The sequence below is a fragment of the Crocodylus siamensis genome, chromosome 6 (assembly GCF_052110815.1).
Source record: "Crocodylus siamensis isolate JL-2025a chromosome 6, ASM5211081v1, whole genome shotgun sequence".
NCBI lineage: Eukaryota > Metazoa > Chordata > Crocodylia > Crocodylidae > Crocodylus > Crocodylus siamensis.
Genome location: NC_143400.1, coordinates 7,731,160 through 7,749,886, shown reverse-complemented (window position 1 = coordinate 7,749,886; position 18,727 = coordinate 7,731,160). Strand labels below are relative to the sequence as shown.

At 46.5% G+C, this 18,727-nt stretch overlaps 1 long non-coding RNA gene across 1 annotated transcript in view; it reads right to left on the bottom strand.

Annotated features, from left to right (window-relative positions):
- The window catches only part of LOC149860846 (uncharacterized), a 69,008-nt gene that overhangs the window by 18,524 nt on the left and 31,757 nt on the right, over nt 1-18,727 (bottom strand). Inside the window, exon 2 of the long non-coding RNA XR_016443281.1 lies at nt 3,170-3,383. This is a non-coding gene — a long non-coding RNA (uncharacterized LOC149860846). The remainder of the gene's footprint in view (nt 1-3,169; nt 3,384-18,727) is intronic.

Sequence of the window (18,727 nt, the reverse complement as noted above, 5' to 3'; positions counted from 1 at the left end):
GCAGTCTTCCCAAGTGCTCTTCACCTGCTGAACTTAGAATTATACAATCATAGAAAATGAGGGTTAGACGAGACCTCAGGAGGTCACTTCTAGTCCAGCCCCCTGCTCCAAGCAGGACCAGCCCCAACTAGATTATTCCAGCCAGCTTCCCAAACTTCCCAACAGCTTTAATAGCAGCTTCCCCAATAATGACTTTCCAAAATTTAATAGCAGCGTGGGCTAAAACAGGATGGAGCTGGACTATTCCCAGCGGTGCCAGATGACAGAATGAGGAGGAATGGGCTCCAGTTGCAGCAAGGAGAGTTTAGTTTAGATATTGAGAAAACTTTTCTCACTAGGAGGGTAGTAAAGCACTGGAACAGGTTACCCAGAGAGGTGGTGGAGTCTCCATCCTTGGAGGTTTTTAGGACCCGGGTAGACAAAGCCTTGGCTGGGATGATGGAGTTGGGGCTGGTCCTGCTTGGAGCAGGGGGTTGGACTCGATGTGACCTCCTGTGGTCCCTTCCAACCCTCATAGTCTATGATTCTGTGATTTTAACTTGCCCAGAAAGCAGGGTGGGATGTCTTTGGCTTGGGAAAGATGGGAGTTCGAGAGGAGAGGCCTCCAAAACCTTCCATGTGAGAGTTGCGTGAATGAGGCAACTCATCTTTGGGCATGATGCCCAGAGCAAACCTATCATCTCTCTTGGGGAAGGCCAAACCAATGCAGGGATTAACAGCAGAGCAAGCAAAGATACGTTGCACGTGTTTTCCATTAGTCAGGAGATGCATCTTCCTCGTGCGTGTAGGCGTAAATCCTCCCACCTCTTCAAAAAGGGTGATTTATTTTTTGTCAGACATAAAATTTCACTGCTATCAACAAGAAACTCCCCATCTGACAAAACCCAGAGTGTTTCCTCAGGGTGCTCCCATGTAGATTCAGAGATAAAAGAGATAAGCAAACCAAGAAACTAAAAGCAAACATCCCAGAAACATGGATTCTCCGCAACCCCCCCATAATTCAAGCAGGTTGTCATCTTTCTTGGCGTTGGATGCCAGATAGTTGTCTGCACAGCTCAAAAGGGCACATTCAAATTAAGATCAAACGTGGGGGGGGTTCCTTTAAAAATATTGAGTTAAAATGAGGTTTGGTTGAAAATGTTGGACCCAATGTTGGGCTTCCAAAATTAATGAAAATGTTGATGGTAAATGGCAGCTCTCTTAGCAAATGTTTGGTAGTTCCTCAGAAGTTGCCGCAAAACTGACTTTTCAGCCAAATTCTTGAAAGTTTTCAGCCAAAAGTTTCTAGGTATTTTTCTAGGGGGAAATCCTCCAAGTTCCTATTTTAATTTCTGGGAGAAAAGGGGTGGGTGGTAGTGGGGAGGGGAACACTGTATTTTCTTGCATATAGCATGTACCCTTTAAAGAAAAACAAAAAACAATTGCTGGAAACTGGAGGGCACAGTATATGCAAGGAAATATGGTAAGCACAGTTTCTTCTGCTTGCTGGACAAAGGTGACAATAAAATTTGCACCTGACCCACGGGGACCTGAACAATGTGCTGGCTTAGCTCCCACATGGCTGTTATTCTGGGTGCTTATACATGTGCTCCAGGAGGCCAGGGCAGAGGGAGCTTTAATTAGAGTGGCTTGCCTGGAGCATCACGTGTATCAGAGTCCCCACATTGAAAAACGGAGGTGGGACTGCTTTAACTAAAGCTGATCAAATGAGCGTTAAAGTGCCCCCGCCGGCATTTTTCCGTGCGGGGACACTGATACACATGACGCTAAAGTCTGCTGGAGCATGGTAATTACCATGCTCCAGGAGACTCAATTAATCAAGTCTGCTCCGATGTGCTGTAATTACAGCACGTCAGAACAGCCTCAATGCGTGTGTACAGGCACCCTCAGTTACATACAAGGAAAGATCTTTTTCCCTTAGTGCTGCCTTTCAAAAACATGATATGCATCCTATTCCAGGGCATGTTGTACATGAGAAAATACGGTAAATTCTGAACAGATCTAGTTAAAAGCCCATGCAATGTCTGCACCAATCCTGGAGTCCCCTTGTCAGTTTCGGGGGGGTTCAACAGCCCCCCCAGTTTATATTTACCAAGTACTTTTCACTCCCTTCTTGCTCCAGCCATCGCACTCTCATTCAAGGTGCCGTCACTGCATTCATTCAAGTGATTGGCTTCTGGGAATTTATCTGTGACCGGCCCCGATGCAAAGCCCTACCTGAGTTACTGTCTTCCCCACTGCTGTGCCCCCCATGCTGGGTGGCCGGGACGTCTGCGGCATGTCCCGTGGTTCTTTGTGCCGCAGCGAGCTCAGTTGCTCCATGATCCTTCCCCCCTGAATGGTGGAAGGACTTGGGTGGCCTTCTGGGCTCCCCGAGGAATTGTGGGAAGACACTGGAGAATGGTCAGCTCTCGCAAGAATTAGCCTGTGTCCTCACTGCCTCATGGGGGGGTGACAAGCGTGGGTGAACATATAACCCAAGCCATAAGTTATAGCCAAGTTGGACCAGCAAAAACTTTGGGGCTGGGGGATACTGGCCTACCTTTTTTGGCAGGCGCCCCTCCCCGAGTGCCACTCCAAACCCTTTCCCTTACCCGATCTGATTTCTGCTCCCTTCCCTGTGGTCCCTGTCTGAGCTACTGCTCTGCTTTCTGCTCCATGCCTGTTCTGCCACAGAGCTGCCTGTTGCCCTACTCTGCCACCTGCCACACTCAGAGGCTGCCCATGCTACTTATGGTGCCCGTTTCACAGGTTGGCCAAGTAACATCCCATTCACTCAGCGATGAAGAGAAATAACGGAGCTAAAATAAAACTGACAATCAGGAGGATTCTCAGATACTTAGATTTAAAAATCCCACTTACTGGGTGCGTCTACACATTCATTAATGTGCCTGAAATACTGTGCATTTAGTTTCGTGCTTGCTTAATAATGTAGTAACTAAATGCACAGTGCCTAGAGTTACTGTGCAGTATTGCCGGCACACAGTTATTGAGTGACACTTACTGCACATTAGCCTAATAACACCGTGCAGTAGGCTATTAGCACGCTTATGCACATTAGCTTGATAACACTTTATGAGGCTAATGCACAGTAAGTGTCTCATGTAAACATGCCCAGATTCATTAAACAAACAAAATAGGAGGGGAAAAATCAGCGAAAAACACATACCTTTTCTCCAATCTCTTCCAGTTGGAGAGATTTTTAGTTGCTTCTTGTGGGAACAGTAGGTGAAACACTGGCTGACAGAAGCAGGGGCTCGAAACTGGCAGTGTCCCTTTAATATTTCATTTTTATTTCATGCAGTAACTGACAAATTGTTCAGGGTTTTATATGGTATTCCTCCAGGCAAGGTGGCGGCAGGGATGTGCTTTTTTCGTGTTACCTGAGAGAGAGAGAGAGAGAGAGAGAGAAAAAAAAAAAGTTGTAAAATAAAATCATAAAAAAAAGTTAAAATACTCCAAAAGAACAGATACTCCAGTAATGAGCACCACAGAGATGCCTATAAAAGCTGAGACAGGCTGCAAGAGAAGGGATAGCAATCTCAGATCTGAACCTGATAAACCCAGGAGCCAAACTCTTTCGAAAAAGTGCAGCCGAATTCTCGCCGGGGCAGGAAATCTCCCCAAGTTCCCACTGTGAATGAGTGAATTTGAAAGGAAATTTAGGTTTTGTGGATCAGGTGTTTTGATAAAAACTTTCCTGTTGCCTTACTTTTATATTCAGGGGGAAAGTTATCTTTCCTAAAATTGAGCTTGGGCTTATGATCAGAACAACACGGTTTAAAAGACGAGGCAGCAGGGGATGCGTCAGGTGAGGATGCATAAAGTAATCCTTCGAGGATTATATATGTACCTAAATTCCTTTGAACATATTGCCACATGCCTGCATCTGTGCATGCCTACATGAGTTTTCAGAAAGCAAGCTATCACGTGTGTGCCCTCGAGGGGGCGATACAGGAAGGAAATGGGAGAATTTGTCAGGCGATGGGAATTTTTGAGATCAGCTTCTGTTTGGAAAGGAAAAGTCCTATGCCTGGTGTGACTTTGGTCGGGGCAGGTATATCCAGATCATCCAAGTTATCTAACCGATTCCCATATCTCTCGCAGCGGGGCTTCATTAACGGTGGAGAAAGGACCAGGCTTTGTGATAACAGGAGGTCACAGCAGTATCCAAGACAGAATGAGCGACAAGGTGAAAACTAGCTTAGCTCTCACACAGCCTCCAGTTTAACTCTTGGCAGGGTTTTCTTTTTTGTTGTGATGGACTGATCGATATATTTGCTCTCTTTTCGTTCATTTGATTCACTTTGGGTGCATCTACATGTGCCAGTTTTAGGCACGATTAGCCTAAAATCGCCCATTTTTAAGGCACATGAAGGGCATGGGTCTACATGTGCACACGCTTAATGCACCTTAAAAGTGGAGAGTTAAGGCTGTTTGAGCCTAACTTTGAGACCTGCGTAAAGTATCAAATGTCGGTTCAAATAGCTAAAGTGCCTTGGCGAACGTGTAGACACACTAATGTGCACCAACATGGTGTGTGTCCAGCAACTTTAGTCCCACGTCGGTCTGCACACCTGCATTTATGTGCATTAGTGCATGCACATGCAGGTGTGCACCTAAAATCACCTTAATGTGCAGTAAGCTAATGCACATTGAGTTTAGGTGTGTGTAAATGCACGTGTAGACATACAGTACCTTTTTTTGCTTAATAATCCCCTCTTTTAGCCCATCCTTTTGGTCAGGGCAGCTGGCCCATGCTACCTTTCCTTGGCCATGTTTTAAGCCTAAATTAACTCTGGGTGATTTATCAGCCTTCAAGAGGAATGACGCTGATGGGTGGCTGTTTTGCTCTGGGGCTCCCAGTGAAGTGCCTAGCCCATACATGAAAGCGCTTCACTTCATGGTAGTTGCCTCCTCCCTGCAGAGACAAAATCTCTTCTTGCTTTATGAGACTTATTCATACTATTTTGAGCCTTTTGTAGTCTGTTTATAAATATCCCAGCCTATAAATAGTTGTATAGGCAGAAGAGAAGCCAAGAGGGCTACTTTGAACCAGAGGGAGGTCCAGAAGCTGGAGGGTGAAGCCAGACCAATTCAAATGAGAAATAATGTGCGTATGAAAGTCACTAATCCTTGGAACAACTTCCCAAGGGATGCTTGGTCAACTGCAACCCTTAGATCAGGATAAGATAGCTCTGTCTGAAATGTATGTTGTCACATGGCCAGAAGTTAATGGCTCGCTGAATGAGGTCCTGCGGCATGTGAGGAGGAGAAGGAACAGGTAGGAGCTGAGATGTTCCCTCCTTGTCAGGAGAGAGGGGAAGAAGAGGATGGGCAGAACTGGAGCCTGGCTCTGCTCTCCCGACATGTCCACACATGGCCCTGGCTGCAGGCAGGCAGGCAAACACGTATGCCGCAGCATCATTGGAGCTGGAACAGCCAGCTCCCAGAGTGCAGCTGGGGAGCACCATTTCACAGACATCTTCAAGGCATGGTGCTTAGCACACTGCCCTGGTCCCATAGGGCTGAAAGGCTCGGGCTGTCTCCAGTTAAACACAGGGGCCATGAGCTGCCCTGTGCAGGGGCGAATGCCAGTAGCTCAAACCAGGTCCAAACCCAGCTCAACCAGCCAAGGCAGGTTTCTGGCAGCCTTTCATCACTGAACTGGCATCTCGCGTGTGCCACAGACTCACGTGGACAGGGCGGATCGAGGAAAGGTAACCGAGAGAGCAAGGCAGACAAAGGATTAGATTTATCCAGGATATTTAGAACCACTGAATCATAGAGCAAGACACTTCTAGTCCAACCCCCTGCTCAAGGCAGGATCACCTCTATCCAAACCATCTCATGCCAGTGTTTTCTAAGTTATTCATAAAAACTACACAATCAACCCCTGCTGCACACTTTCAAGGCACATTGACCAACGACATCAAGAGCCCCCAGTAAAGCTCAAGGTAAAGCCAGGGGATGAAGGCTGTCAGGTCCTGCCACTATGAAGGGTGTTAAAATGCACTCAGGGGATCCAAGAAGAGGGCTGTGTCCCCCAATACAGAGGAAGGGAAAACTCCCCCAGTCCATCCCAGTCTGACCATTTCTTCCTGATCCCAAATGTGGAAATCAGTCTGACCTGGGGGGCAGCAAGCATAACTCTATTTTAAGTGCCTAAGGATGAAAATCAGTCTCATGTGGGGATTTCCAAAGCACTTAAGTGATCTAGGCACCTATAGCCCACTGATTTCAAGAGGTGCTAATGATACCTGTACAAATTTCCCTTTTGTGTGTGTAAAGATTTTTTATTTGTTAAGCAAAAAATAATGGCAGTTTTGGGAACATGAAACAAAGTTCAGTCCATAAATACTCATTTTTGATTAATTTTGAATGTAAAACGTTCTAAAATTGCAAGCAAGATCATTCAAAATGATTCATTTGGCCTTTTCAAAATGCAACTTGCTCCTTTTTCAGTAGAAAGGGACTTTTCCTTGCAACGTGTCCAGTCATTTTAGTCAAAATCCTTCCCCCCAAAATGTAAAAATTGCTAAGATCGAAACAAATATTCCAGTAAAATCATTTAAAAAATTATAATTCAGTGAAGAACAGCCCCCCCCCGAAAAAAATGTTTAATCATTTTGATCAGGGATGATGTTTTAAATTTAATGTTTAAATTGTGAAATTGTTAATGAAACTTAAATCCTTTTTTTTTATAGTGTCAAGCTGCTGGCTTCCAAAAGGTGCTTTTGAACCCCCTAACAGGGTCCTAAATACTTTTGCACGGATTAGAAAGGGTCCAGCGGAGAGTGAACAAAATGATTTGAGACCTGGAAAACATAAGGATTGTGCAATCCGGAGAAGAGACAACCAAGGTGGGATTTGGTAACAGTCTGCAAATAACTAAAGGATGATTATAGAAGGACAGGAGATGAGCTTTCCTCTGTGGCCATAGGGAACAGGACTACAAAAAATGACCTCAAACTATGGCAGAGGAAATTTAGGCTGGAGATGAGGAAAGACTTCCTCACTCTGGGGGTGGTTCGGCATCAAACCGGCTGTTCTGAAAGGTGGGGGAATCGTCATCCCCACAAATTTTGAAGAGCAGCTTAGACAGACACTTGGCTGGGATGGTTTCGTTAGGGCTGGTCCTGCTTTTGATCTGGGCACTGAACTGGATGTGACCTCCAGAGGGCCCTGCCAGCCCTATTTTAGGATCCTACAAAAGCTTGGCCTAGATTCCCACTACCAGTGTATGGCTAGGAACAGATGTCGCGCTTGTCCCTGGATGAATTGTGCCTATGTTTGCCCTGGAACAAAAATATACCAGGGTTGGCATGTACGCACATCACTCTTCCAACCTGGGTTTCGTGAGTGCCTGAATGCTACGATGCTTTTCATAGATGCCTAGAAAATGAGGATTGGAAGGGACCTCAGGAGGTCACATCTAGTCCAACCAACTGCTCAAAGCAGGACCAGCCCAATTACATCATTCAAGTGAGGGGAGATGGGCCTTAAAAACCTCCAAGGACGGAGACTCCACCACCTCTCTGGGTAACCTGTTCCAGTGCTTCACCACTCTCCTAGTGAGAGAGTTTTTCCTAATATCCAACCTCAACTTCTCTTGCTGCAACGTGAGACCATTGCTCCTTGTCTTGTCATCTGCCCCCACTGAGAACAGCCCAGCTCCATCCTCTTCGGACCTCCTGGACGGAGCTGAAGAATGCTATTAAATCCCCCTTGGTCTTCTCTTCTCCAGACTAAATAAATCCTCTTCCCTCACCCTGTCCTCATCAGTCATGTGCCCCAGTCCCCTAACCATGTTCATTGCCCTACGCTGGACTCTCTCCAATGTTTCCACATCCTTTCTGTAGTGGGGGCCCAAAACTGGACACCGGACTCCAGATGTGGACTCACTAGTGGCGAATAGAGGGGAAGAATCCCTTCCTGTGAGTGGTGATGTGTAGGGGGTGCACGTGTACCCCAAGATCACGAGTGCACCCTCTGCCTGGCCATACTCACCAGTTAGGTGATGGGCAGAGGGGGCAGGTGGGGGCACTGGTCCCCCACCCTGCAAGTGCAGGCCAGGGAGTGGGAGCACCGTGGTGCTCCCAGAAGTGGCTGCAGTCACTTCCGGAAGTGGCTGCAGCGATCGGGTACATTGCGACTGGCCCCAGTCAGCACAACTGGCCATGCCTTCCCCCCCAGTGACGGGGGGGGCACGTGCCCCCCTCAACTAGGGTAGCACCAGTTACCCATGCTTCCCATGATCTGCTGGTAACAATCTTACCAATGCAGTCCAGGATGCTATTAGCCTCCTTGGCAGCAAGGGCACACTGCCGGCTTATATCCAGCTCATTGTCCACTGTCACCCCCAGGCTTTCTGCCATTGATTCAGCAATATAATCCCAGGATAGCTATATGCTGTGGAATATCCCAGGATAAACTGTCAGTACCACCTGTTTGGGAAGCTTTTTTAGGATTTATCCTGGACGACATGGGTATCTGTATGACTATACTTTGTCTCAGAATAAAATGGCTTTTCCTGGTATAAATGTTGCATCCTTTGATTCGGAGCAGGGAATTCAAGCCAGGTTTCTGAAGGCCCAAGTAAGTGCCCGGACCCTCTGGGTCAGGACTGGGCAATTCTTTTGGGCAGAGGGCCACTTACTGAGTTTTGGCAAGCCATTGAGGGCCATATGACAGGCAGCCAGGGGCAAATAAACATTAATTTTCTAAATTTTTTAGGGGCCCCCTGGGCCAGACAGAATGGCTCGGCGGGCTGCATCTGGCTCAGGGGCCACATATGGCCACCCCTGCTCTAGGTCTTACTTCTTCCCCCAGCGATTTTGATGGCAGCAGGGGGCAGCAGGATTATCCAGAAGGTGAGTCAGCAAAGTATTTAGCTAAGCATTTAGTATTTAGTGTGAAAGCGCTATTCTTTTTGCTCTCAGCTTCCTATGAACTCCCCACCCTGCTCTGTGTAATCCCAGGCCTGATCCTGCCACTTTTACTCAGGCTGAGGAATGCTTTCCTGGCTGAACAAGCCCCGTGACTGCTTGCTGAGGAAGACAGTCATGGCATAAGCAAGCACAGAAGAATTCAGCCCTCCCTGCACTGCCCTGGAAGAGCCAGCTAGAAGCTGACCAGCAAATACTTGGTCACATCTGGTGACACATCTGGGCTTGCTGAGGGCACAGGGTTGGTTTGCAGGTTACTAGGTAATCCTCATAACCTCATTGGTATTGGTAACCAAGCTGGCTAGGTTAAAGCTAGGCCTACACTTAGGACTGAAAGGTAGGCATCCATTTAGAGTCCCTTTCCCCCCACCTTTCTTCCCACAGTTGCACCAAATGGAAACTCAGCTCTGGTGAAAATATAGTCCTTAAAAAAGCATAAGTGTTTCAAACCAACATATTTGGGATTCATTTTTCCTTTGCCTTCTGGCTTTTGGGCCTTTGGGGTTTGCATTTCCAGGTTTATCCCTGCAATTGGGAACACTAGAGAGGGACTTAACAAAATATGGAAGCTTGCGTTCTGTTGTCTTCACCTCACTCCAGGAACTTTGGCATTGAGGAAAATAATCCGTGAAATACCGTGGGATTCAGAGTTCACTTGTGGGCACTGGAGACCCATCAGTGGCCAATCTGGAAAATGCTGGCTCATGCTTTGCAAGCCTTCTGTGACTTTGCTGAATGTAGACATCATGGGTTTACAAATGGGGAAACTGAGGCATGGTTGAATGAGGTCCGAGGTCACACCCCTGAGGACAAGTCAAGAACACACCTTAGGACTCCTGATTTCTGCCTCGGTATCAGAGCATCCTCCCTCCTTAAGCATGAATCATTTGCTTGTATAAAACAGACATTCCCTGTTAGCAAGCAGTGCATTATAAATAAAGTTAATTATATTATTATTATCTGGTGTAGCGGGGAGAATTGGCTTAAGTGATTGCGGCAGTAATAGAGACAATGTATTCTGGAAAGCTGTCTCATTTTCGATCTTGAAGCTGCAACCAGGATTTCTATTATGGCAATTTCCATCTCTGTCTTTAGTCTCATTTCCTTGTCTCAATCACTCTCCCAGGATGTTTTAACCAGAATCTCTAACTTGACTAATGTCATATGCTCAACAAGCAAAATGAAGGATGGCGTTGTTATTATTATAGAAGATATTCTCCAAGCAAATTAGGAGGAGGAGGAGGAGAAGTTAAGGAGAAGCCATGCTGTGCTAATGAATGATCTGGTGTGTGCTTTTAGGGTGATGTGCGCATTGGCAATAGAGAGATGGATTGAGAGGTGCATAGAAAGACCCAAGCCACAAAGTTAGACTTTGAATCTGAGATTGCTTCACTGTCAAAGCTAAAATATTCACTGTACGGATGATTTAGACAGGCTGATCTTGCCTAGGGCAGGGGGTTAGACTTGATGGGACCTCCGGAGAGCCTTTTCAGCCTGATTTTTCTCTGATTCTGCTGATGGCGGAGAAGGAATATCTGCTTTGATGATTTAGTGTCAGCATGGAGGTCGATGGAAGAAACTGTAGGTCAGATCCAACACCTCCCGTTGCCCTGGGAACAAACTGGAAGTCAATGCAGAGATCAAGGCTTTAGCTTCAGTAACACCCCAGGTCAGGAGCTGCTGTAGAGGGGGGGAGATGGATGGTATTGTGCTGTCTGGTCCCTTCCCATCTCCAGTTTGATGAAGGCTGAACACCTGGACAACCTCCCAGATGTATTTGCTCAAGAGAGGAGGTGGAAACCAAATTGGTGAAGACATTTTAAACTAGGTGAACTTGCACCCTGGAGGGTGTGACTTGAGGGAAGCACGTATTTTTCCTGTGGAAGCGCATCATTTTTCTTTCTAATCTCAAATGCTTCTTTGCCGGCCCCTCAAAATAAACCTGTGGTTCCACCTCTACTGAGAAAGCTTAATGGGTCATAGTTTATGGAAGGGGCCTGTTCTCAAATGTAGTCTTCAGGCTGCTTGCAAAACTAAAGAGCATTTTTCCAGGACAGGTGCAGGGGGGGCAGGAGAGAAAAAAAGGAAAGAAGGGAAAAACACCCTTGCTCATCCGAACTATGATGAGGATGATGGAAAAAGAAGACCTAATTATATTTTCTTTGCTGATCAAAAGAAAAATGACTCACTCACCAGACAGGTGAGTGAACAGGATTTTATAGATCTGGTTTTGTGGAAAGTCAAGTTGCAGGAATGACATATAATACACAGATTTTTACCTTCTCTGGGTATAGTTTCTGGGCAGCATTCTCCCCTGTGATCCATGCCCATCAGCAGGGATCCTGGTTTTCTCTGATTTAAAAAAAATCCCCAATATTCAATTTTAAAACTGTAACCCCAAATCCACATTTTTCTATGATTAAAATGAAAAACCATGGTATATATCTATCTATATATTAGTGGTGTTTAGTTTAATCATGGGGAAATGTGGATTTGGGGTTACTTTTTTAAACTGAAAACTGGGGGGGTTTTTAAATCAGTGAAAACCAGGATGCCTGCTCATGTACATAGATTCACTGCAAGTTGGTTAAAGCTGCAGCTTACATTTGGCTTTTATTGTACTGGTTTCAAATGAGTTATATGCAGCGCCAGTCAAAACATTTCCAATAGCAATTCTTCTCTTGCAAAGAGCTCAGAAGGACCACAAAAGGGCAGAATGGTTTTGACACAATAGGTTTCTAGTTGCAAGTGGGTTTATCTTGTGTAGGTGTTTGAACACCGCATAGTGCTATTATTGCATCACACCCCGTGGCACGTATAAAAGGATTTCATGCTCTTAAAAATCACCAAGGATGGCTATCCCCCACTCCACTCCAGGCAGCTTGTTCTAATGCTTAACTACCAACCTGGAGTTGGAAAGCTCCTTCCAATATCCAATTTGAGAGATTTCATGGGAATACATCATTTTCAATACAATTTTTGATGAGGAAGAAGTTTTGGCAAGCAAGGGCTGGGCACATCTAAGTTGGGTCATTGGCCTTTCAACTTCCATCCCAACAGAGTTGTTCTTCTAGAGCAGAACGTTACAACAATGTCATAGTGCCGGGCTGGGCTTATGGAAAATGTTTGAGTTTGCCCAACCCATGGAACAAGTGGCTCATCAGATCTGACTAATTGATCGCCTTTGGAAAGCTTGTGGGGATTCATTTTTAGCAGGTAGCTGGGTTGTTTTTTTGGATCATGTCCAAGCACAGCTTTTCTGCAGAGCTGCCGTCTTTCATCTAGGTGTTCCCTTTGGTGTCTGCGAAGATGATTTCAACAACTGTATGGAATTTCCCCAGACCTGGGAGGGGTTTCTGTGTTTTCCACTGCAAGATCATTTTTTTTTGCTTAGCATAGCTCCTGAGAAACTTTGGTCAGGGCAAACACACTTGGATAATCTCTCTGTGGTTGAGCTGGCGCTACAATTGTTCTGCCAGGGTAGGAAGGATATTCATAAGCAATTTTCATCTTAAAACGTAGGCAGCTCAATGGGGTGAATGTTTGTAGCCTACAATCATGCATCCCCATCTTAGCTTGTTTCGTCTTGCTTTGTGCATACTTTGCAAATGTGCGGGGAATGTTTCCTCTGCCATTAAGCACTGCTAGATCGACCAGAGGCTGTAAAACAATTAACTTCCCTCTCTCTCTCAAAGTTCAGGCATTCTTCCCCAAAGGCAGCCCCTTGTCATTGTACCCACTTGCATGCGTGTGCTCAGATGTCTTTCCTAGTGCCAATGAGCTTCTCACTTTCTCTGCCTCTTCTGGAGCAGTTACACCTCTGAAGTGCAAAGCAGATGTAAAATGCAAGGATTTTGGTCCTACCAAATTGTCTGTTCTGGGTTATCAAATAAGATGTCAGAACCCTGAGTTCCCAAGGGACCCATGAACTATCCTGTGCTTTTATATTTGCTCATGGCTAATTCCTGCATAGACCAGAGGGGATTTTTAAGGGAGGAGGAAGGGGTGGGTTCTGATATGGAAATCAGGGTCATGATATGGAAAACACGTAAATATTTACATGAGGAGCAGGGCAATGGAGATTCAGGCTTCTTGTGTCACGTCTGGTGAGTGCCACTCTGACACGATTTATTAAGAGCGCCTTTGCTATATTTGATATTTTCTTTCCTGCAATATTTTGTCCAAAGAGGCCCAGACTTCACTGCAGACATTCACTCCCCAGAAAGTTCCCAACCACTTTTCCTTTTTGCATTAAAATAAAGTTGCAGAGTGCAATTATAGCTTGCATAAAAATTAGCATGGAATTAGCAATGGGGATTATAAAGCAATCTTACAGACTGATTTACCTGTTAATTTAACTTGCAATTAACCATATAATGAAATTAAGATAGGGTGTAATGTCATGCAAAGCATAACACTAGTCTTCCAGTAAACTCTATTGATTTGAATTGGCATTTTTCCCCCCTCATTAGGAGAGTTGTGAAAGTTTTGGGAGGGGTGTTTGGCAAGCAAAATATGTTCTCATTCATAGCAACAGTGAGCAGTGCTTATAACATGAAGTTCTCAGAGTGCTTTACCAAGCTAGGAGGAACAAAATTACTTCCACTGAAGCTCAAAAATAACACAGGGAATTTTTCAGATTTAGAAAGCAGATTCAGGGATCGAATCTGTAGGGCTATATATTTCTACAATTGTTCTGCAAGTGTGTGTGTGTGCACATGTGTGTGCTGAAACTTTACATTTCTGGGGAAGCTGTCAGACAGGAAAGAAAGATGCCATTTTGGGGGACAAAATCCATGCTGTGTGTTATGAAGCACACACACTGTGCTTGAGCTTTGTTTCTTCTGTAAGCCCTATGTCTAAGAAAAAAAGGCTTCTACAATGGTGGCCTATCAGCACAAAACAGTTCAACATGGCCTGTTTTGGGCAGAAGGGCAGTGTAGATAATCCTATGGTGCTTTCTGGTCTTCAATGCTTTGAATCAAGAGTGCAGCTACATAACACACTAAATGTGAAGCAGACTAATCCTATTGCACATTAGCACATCCCAGCAAAAGCTGTGCTATTGTGCTAATGCGCCGTAGAATTAGTCTACGGCACAGTAGCATTACTTAAAAGGTGCATGCCAGTGCTACTCTGCAGTAACACGGGTTACTGTACATTTAGTTAATGCTTGTTATTACAGGTGCTAAATTTACTGTGCAGTAACCACAGTGCATTAATGCATGTGTAGACGTGTCCAGTGAAGCATAGAAAATAGGACATCTGAGTTCAGCCCTGGTGAATGTCCAGTCTGAGGACAAATCCACTGCTGCCCGCCCCTCTCTGCAGTGTGGTTGGAATTCATCTAGATGCCACATGCCTCAAACACAGGAATTTAGTCAGCAGCCATCCCACAATTCCCTGTTCCTGACTTCTGATCCATCTGCATGTGGCTTCCTGTCTCTACCTGAGTGCAGTCTCTTTACTGCTTCCTCAGGAACTTCCTACTGAGATTTGTTGGGAATACAACTGCACTTTGGCTGCATTTTCCCCCCGGCCTTTTATTTTATACACACCCAAATCCTGGGGCAGTTTGGCCAACCTCCTCCTGGCCCCAGCCAAGCAGACCAGGAAGGACACCAGTCTGGCCATTTAAGTGATGGCAGACAGCCCTGGGGTAGGAGCCCAGCTGTGAGTGATTAACTGGCCATTAAAAGCCTGAGAGAGAGAAAGAAACTGAGCAGATGGAGCTGGCAAGGGAGAAGCTTATGGCCAGGAAGCAGACTGAAGCCCAGAGGAGCTTGCTTCTAGGTCGGGCTAGAGCTAAACGGTCCTCTCCTGCCACCTGAAGAAAAGATTGTCTGGTTAGGGGTTATTGTTTGTATCATGGACTATTGCTCCAACTTGCTGAGGCGTTCCTAAGAGGACGAAGCCTACCTGCATGGGACCAGGCATGTCAACCTGCTTAGAACCACAAATAGAATAGCAAAGACCTGCACAAAAAATAGGTCTCACTTTATTGCCTATAACAGGGGTGGGCAAAATGTGGCCCAAGGGCTGAATGCAGCCCACCAGGCCATTCTATCCAGCCTGTGGGGCCCATAAAAAATTTAGAAAATTAATATTTATCTGCACCTGGCTGCCTGTCATGTGGCCCTCGATGGCTTGCCAAAACCCAGTAAGCGGCCCTCTGCCCAAAATAATTGCCTGCCCCTGGCCTATGAGGACCCAAAAGGAGAGAGAAGTAGTTGCTCCTGGAAGGGCTCTGCAAGGAAGCTTGGGATACTTCTTAGTGCCATGCTTAAACACCATATAGGTAGCTTTGGTGCAGGCTACAACTTGCAACATAGGCAGGGAATGGTGTCAGGTTGACCCTAAATATCAGTGTAGACAAACCCGACTGAGAGGTGAGTCAGTTAAGCATCCTTGTCGCCTGCTTTGTGAAGGCAGATGTCAGGGCCGGCCATCTGGGGTGCATGTGAGAAGCAGGAAATGTCTTCTGTATTTCCTTTGTCTGCTAGATTGCACGCTTCAAGCCCCGTGATGCAGAAGAAGCATGGAGGCTGTAGCCCTGCCCTACTTGCCATTCTCAATCTTGGGGCCAGCTTGGGTGTGTTTGCTGGGGACATTAGTAGAATGGGCTCGGTTTACACAGAGACGAATGTTTAGGGTCCTTGGTGGAATCCACAGCCCTTTCTTATGCATGTAGGCTTCCTTCACAAAGCATGGGAAGTGTTTGGTACCTGGACTTCCTATGCAAAGGACAAGCAGTTAAGTGCCATACTCTCATTCATGAAGACCTAAGCTAGTGAGGGCCAATCTTTCTAGAAGATGAACTACAAATTAAGCCTCCTGTCCTCCCCAAGTGCCTTCCCCTAGGCGCTTCTACACATTCATTAATGGCGCATTAAGTTTAGTACCTGTAATGTCATTTCAGTAATGACAAGAACTAACTTAATGTGCCGTAATTGGCACTATTGCTTATTAGTGCAAATGAACGGTCTTTTTGTGACATTAACGTGCAGTAGACCAAATTTACTGCACATTAGCATGGGTTTTTGCCCGGCAAGCTAACGTGCAGAATTAGTCTACTGTGCTCTAAGTCTCATGTAGACATGCCAACAATCTGATGTGCTGCTCTGCTTTCTGTTCCCTGCCAATCTGCTGCTCTGCTTTCTGCTCTCTGCCCTATCTACCGCTCTGCTGCCTGCCCTGTCTTCAATCTGCCATGTCACACACAGAGGCTGCTTGTGTCACTTGTGACACGTGTGTTGCAGGTTAGCTACCCCTGGGTTAAACGGCTGTGGTTTAACATCCATTTACCATGCACCAAGAGCATTCACACCAGCATTGCCAGATCTGAAAAATGGACATATACCAAAGCCTCAGAAATGGCCCAGGGGAAGGAAAAAGTATTATGCATTGCAACAATGTAAGAGTTTTAAAATGTAATTATGTTTGTCCTTCATATAGGATCATCTGGCTGTAAACAGCAACTGTTTGTCTCCTTTTGCTCACGGTCACCTCTTAGCATTGTAACCACCTGACACTACAATGACTGTCCTCTGTCATGGTGCACGTGCTGGTAGAAGCCCTTCGGTCACACAGAGATCACTGAAGATGGAAGATTGATCCAATATAGAAATTTCCTTTCAGACAGCAATGCTCTTTGGATCTGTCTAGCCGTTCATATTTTTTGGCTGCTTGAAGAATTGTCTATCATATAGGGGTTTACTTTACCATACAAAAGCAAGAGTTATTGGAGGTCAGACATCAGTGGTGTGTACAGGTCTTGAAGAAGATGATGTTGAGTAAAACCTTCCCCATTTTTCATGGGATCACAGGACAGTCAGGTCTGGAAAAGACCTCATAAAGTCATCTTGTCCAGCCCCCCGCCCAAGGCAGGATCATCTCAGACTAAACCATCCCAGCCAAGTGTTTCTCCAGCCTGCTCTTGACATTTTCCAGGGATGGAAATTCCCAGTTTCTTTAGGTAGCCTGTTCCCATGCTTGACCACTGTCAGAGTCAGACAGTTCTTCCTAATTTCCACCCTCAATTTCCTCTGCTGCAGTATGAGGCTATTACTTCTCGTCCTGTCCTCTATATGGCACGGAGGAAAGTCTCCATCCTCCCTAGAATCACCCTTCAGGTATTCAAAGACTGTTATCAAATCCCTCCCTCAGTCTACTCTTCCCCAGATTAAATAACCCTAGGTCTTTCAGCCTTTCCTCATAAGTCATGTTTCCTGGGCCTCTAGCCATTTTGGTAACTCTCTGCTGAACTCTTTCCAATCTGTCCACATCTTCCTTGAAGTGCAAGGCCTCGTAACTGGGCACAGAGCTCCAGATGAGACCTTCCCAGTGCTGAATAGAGCAGAAGAATCACTTCCCTTGATTTGCACATGACACGTCTGTTAATACAACCCAATATGCTGTTGGCTTCTGTTGCAACAAGAGCATGCTAGTGGCCCATGGTTAGTAGTTTACTTGCTCGTACCCTAGACCAGGGGTGTCAAACTCACCCTGTACTAGACGGCCAGAGGTTAGATAGTAGATCAGTGGCAGAGATGGGTCTCGAACCCAGGTTCGACTGAGCCCTATAGTAGTTATATACAGTCCTTGGACTGCATTGGCTCAATGCCTGACTTTTACAGTGCCTGGGAAAAACTAACCTAGTGATAACGAGCAGAAGCGCTGCTATGTCATCGAGGATTCAGGAGATGGCAGAGCAAACTGTCCCATCCCTGAGGAATGGATCCCGCTAGGAGCAGATGGCTGCGAATGCCGGATGAAATCAGCAAGCAAGCAGGACACATGGCACCGTTTAGGCGAGGGCCATAAATCACAGCGACTTGCTGAGTGGGAAAAGGACGCGGCGAGCTCCAGTCTGCAATGGGGCTGCAGCCAGAGCATTTGCCGCTGCCTCCGACGACGCTGGCTCATTGTACCTCCCTGAGCACTGCTTGGAGGAGCTGAGCTAAACCTGGGCCTGCTGTGCTAGGCAGGACAGGGACTTTGCCAATGGTCCCAATGGCAGGTCAGTCGCAAAAGTAGCACAGAAAGAAAGCAAGCGCCATGCCCCTGACCTCAACCACCTCATGCTTCCCATTACACCCCAGCCCCTACGCCCATACCCTGGCATAAACCAGCTTTCTTGGTTTCCAGCCAAGTGGGCAGACCAGTGCTGTAGCAATGAAGTTTGGTGGGGCAAAGCCCGCAGCGGCAGCCCACCCTTTTCCTGCACGCAGATCCAGGGGGCATATGCCCCTCCCCATTCTTGCCTGGGGGTGCATGCAGCAGGAGGAGCTGCCCTTCCTCTGTCCCTGTGCCCCCCCAGATGAGCTCCATCCCGTGCCCTGCCCCAGTTGGGCAGTGCCTGTTGGTGCCCTTTTGCTTCGGTGCCGGGGCTGTTGCCCTGCTCATCCCTGCCCCCACCGCTGCGACATGGGGTCAGAACATATGTTCATTTTGCTCCGTCTTCTAAATCTTACAAGGGCAGATAGAGCAGGAGCGGGCACTTATTTCGGGCGGAAGGCCGCTTTCTGAGTTTTGGCAAGCCATTGAGGGCCACATGACAAGCAGCCCAGGGCAGATCAATATAAATTTTCTAAATTTTTTAGGGGTCCCGCGGACCGGATAGAATGGCCTGGCAGGCCAAATTTTGCCCACTCCTGAGACAGCGGATGCTGAAAGGGAGAGTGAACTGGGTTTTTCCCCCCCACTGCTCCTCTCTCACTTGTAGCCTCCAGCATTTAAATGCTTTCAATCGGGGGGCAGTGCAAGGGATGGGCATGATG